This window comes from Falco punctatus (assembly GCF_963210335.1).
Source record: "Falco punctatus genome assembly, chromosome: Z".
Taxonomy (NCBI): domain Eukaryota; kingdom Metazoa; phylum Chordata; class Aves; order Falconiformes; family Falconidae; genus Falco; species Falco punctatus.
In genome coordinates this window covers 13,329,574-13,333,339 of record NC_137586.1, presented here as the reverse complement: position 1 = coordinate 13,333,339, position 3,766 = coordinate 13,329,574, and the positions used below count along the sequence as shown (strand labels likewise).

The 3,766-nt window shown below is 52.0% G+C and overlaps 1 long non-coding RNA gene across 1 annotated transcript; it reads left to right on the top strand.

Moving 5' to 3' along the window:
* The first annotated feature begins 75 nt into the window (after positions 1 to 75).
* LOC308056567 lies at positions 76 to 3,164 on the top strand. Its single transcript, XR_013924877.1, has 2 exons — positions 76 to 483; positions 1,687 to 3,164. It is a non-coding gene; the product is annotated as an uncharacterized lncRNA (long non-coding RNA).
* Positions 3,165 to 3,766: the final 602 nt, after the last annotated feature.

Sequence of the window (3,766 nt, the reverse complement as noted above, 5' to 3'; positions counted from 1 at the left end):
GCGGGAGGCGGGGCGGAAGGCGGGGCGGGAGGCGGGGCGCAGGCCGCGGGAGGGGGCGGGGCCGCCGCCCGGTGCCTCTCGGTGCCACCCGGTGCCCACCCGGTACCACCCGGCGGGCTGGCGGCGGCGGGGGGCACACGGGGGGTGCCGTGCCCGTCCTACCGCCGTGCCGGCCTCGCAGGCACCCGATGCGACATAACCAAGCGCCTTGTGCTAGAGTCGCCTGAGTGCTGCGGGGCGCAAACGATGCGAGAAAATACGGTGAAAACCCTAAAACTGCTGCGGGCAGGAGCTGCACGGGTGACAGAGACACCAGCCCGCGACAGGAGCCTCGCGGGCTGCCGGAGAAGGTCCGGGGCTCGGGCCACCCGGCGCTTCACAAGGGACGGTTAGCACCGATGTGGATGAGCTCCGCGAGAGTGTAAATAAGGAGCCTTCTGACAGTGACTGGTAACCGCTAGAAAAAAACAATCTGCTGAAGCGGTAAGACTCAAGGGCACTAGGATAAAGCAACTGTGGTGGTGGGAGATCGCGACCTCCTACTCAAATCCCCCCCCCCCAGACGGTGGATGTCCGCTCGGGGGGCATGGGTAGTGAATTTAAAATGAACTGTACCTTTAAACTGAGGTGAGACGGCAACTAACCAATAACTAGTTAGTAGGTGTAGACTTAGGGCGGAACAAACCAACCTCGCTGTGTTACGGGTACAATTAAGGGGGCAGGTTGGGAGGAGCGACCCCTCCCCTGCACCGGCGCTGCTATGACCGCCGCCGCCCTGCGGCTCCTCCGGCTGCGGAGCCCGGTCCCGCCCGCCGCGGGGCAGCTGCCGCCTCCCACCCCGCCGGCCGGGCCGGGTGAGCCCCGGGCCCCGGTAGCCACACGGGCCAGCCGCGCCCCGGAGCGTGCCGCTCGCCACGGCCAGCGGCGCTGCGTGCGGTTTGGGTGCCCTGGTGTCCGAAGGACATGGGGCTGCTCGGGTGTGCCCAGAGGAGGGTGAACCGAGATGGCAAAACGCCTCCCGGGCAAAAGGCATCGGAGGAGCGGCTGAGGGCACCCGGCTGGGTCAGCGGGGAGATGGCTGAGGGGGGCTCATGGCAGCTGCGCCTCCCCAGGGCTGGCGGCGGAGCGGGAGCCGGGATCCCTCTCTGGCGGCAGCGGCCGGCGCCGGGGGGTGGAGTGAAGCTGCGTGTGCTGGTTTTGGCTGGGACAGAGTTGATTTCCTTCATAGAAGCTGGTGTGGGGCTGTGTTACGGATTTGTGCTGGAACCAGCGCTGGTAAGGCGGGGCTGTCTGCATTACAGCTGCGCAGCGCTCACACCCAGCCAAGGCCTGTTCTGCCTCTCACCCCACCCCACCAGCGAGGGGCTGGGGGGGCACAGGGGGTTGGGAGGGGGCACAGCCCGGACAGCTGCCCCCAGCTGACCTCAGAACCGTTCCATACGTTGTTTCTCCCTCAGCATACAAAGCTGGGGGAAGAAGGAAAGGGGAGACAGTCAGACTTCCCAATTTCACGTGATGGAGCCCTGCTTTCGTGGAGATGGCTCAACACCTGCCTGCCCATGGGAAGTGTGAGCTAATTCCTTCTGTTTTGCTTGTGTGCGCAGCTTTTGCTTTATTTGATGAACTGGAATTATCTCAACCCATGACTTTTCTCTTTCATTCTTTCAATTCTCTCCCCCATCCCAGCACAGGGGGGGAGTGAGCCACTGGCTGTGCGGTGCTTAGCTGCCAGCTGGGGTTAAACCATGACGCTGCATCAAGAGAAGTTCAGGCTGGACATTAGGAAAAGGCTCTTCACTGAAAGGGTGGTCAGTCCCTGGAGCTGGTCACAGCACCAAACCTGCCAGCGTTCAAGGAGCATCTGGACTGTGATCTTCGTCATATGGTTTAGTGTTAGGCTGTTCTGAGCAGAGCTGGACTTGATCCTCATGAGTGTCAGCTAGAGATATTCTTTGATTCTATGTATCAGACTACGTGAACTGAACAATTGCCTCTATTTACCAGCCTTTCCAATCAGATGGCACACAAACCACCTCATTGCAGCTGTGTCTGTTCAGCACCAAGATGCCAGAGGCTGAAACCAAGAAGAACCAAATAGGAACAGGGCACAATCAATACCTTGAAACACAGGGAAGCTGGAGGAGTGGACAGAGAGACAGCACTAGAATCAGTGGAAGAACCAGGTCATAAGGTCTGGAACTGGAGGTTCCCCAAGAGGTCTATAATAGTTTGCTAACATTAGTCAAGAAACGTTTCTTGGAATCAAGACTTTTGCTGCGCACTACAGAGAAATTCTCACCTGATTTTTTAGTCTGGTTGGAGGCTGATGCCATTAGGCTTTCTGTGAGAGAATGGCTGTATGCTCCTTTCCTGCCCTAGTAACTTACAAATGCAGTGAACTCATTTAACTACATCTAGCAAAAGGGCAGACTCGCAGACATTTCTTAAAACCTTTATAAAACCAACCCAATTAAAGCTGACCTCATGCTGCAGCTCTGAAGCAGTGGGAAAGAACTACAGTGAACCACTCTGGACTTCCTGCTGCTCATCAGTGTGCAAGAAACACTGCTGCATTTAAAGTACAGACATGATCCATGTCCAAAATCAAGGCTTTTGGTTTTAAAGACTTTTAAGCAATATTGGAAGCTTACTTGCCAATTTTACATGGAAAAAATCTGTATGGGCTCACTCTACTTTGAAAAATAAGACCTCCACTACAATTGAACCAAGAGGAGAGCATTTTTGTAAAAGTTGTTTCTTGCATGTGTAAAAAAAAGCATGGAAAATCCATGCTTTTAAGCACTGTTCCTGTAACAGAGAATCATGGGCAATTCTACTTTGGGCCACTGCGTATGGTTTTGATACCCAACCTCTTGCCTTCAGGGAACCTGCAATGAATTTGGTATTACGGGCTAGACTCCGAAGTTAGCCTGTTTCTCCCCCATAGCTGTTCAGGTCCTGTGAACCTTATGAGGCAGAAGAGTTACCACAGTCAAAAGCAGCAGCCTTTTTTACTACCAATTAAAAAAAAAAAAAAAAAAAAGCAATTAAGAGGCTGTAACTCTTTGCATTCCCTAGGGACTATGAAGAGAAAAAAAAGAATCAACACCACTCCTCAGAAGAAACCTCTTAAAGGATTTTCTACTGCTGTTAAGACTAGGAAAGCTGACTTTTGAATTGCAACTCATGATGAGCACCAATGACCAGTTATTTTTATTCCTTGCACCTGTTACGCTGAGCTGTTTCCCAGAGGTATTCAAATGTAAGAGGCCAATTCTCAAAAGCAGACGTATTTGGAGTCTTATTCCCCCTTCCCTGCTGCCATGCTGTTTTCAAAACCCAGAATCCTCTCAAAGACTGGAAGAAAATAAAAGTGCAAACTCAATCCTAATAAAGAGATTGATATTTTGTTTATTTAAAACTGAAGTCAAGTTCTGCCTGTAAAAACAAATATTTACAAAATTATGTCAATATAGCTAGTTTCATCACTTGTAACATTTATGCTGATGCTTCAGTTCTAAAAAGCTTTTTTTGTTTCTTCCTCTGAATTTTGCGTGGCTTCCTTTTATCCTTAACAATTGGCTTTGACTCTGGTTTCACGAGCTGTATTTCCACTGGCTGTTCTTCAGCTGGAGTTTCAAAGACCACTTCAGTGGGATCTTCTTCAATAAGCACTTTGGTCCCTTTTTTCTCAATCATTCGCACTTCCTTCACTTGCTGTTTCTCTCTAAACTTAGCTGCCACTGACAATCTTATCAGCCGTCGA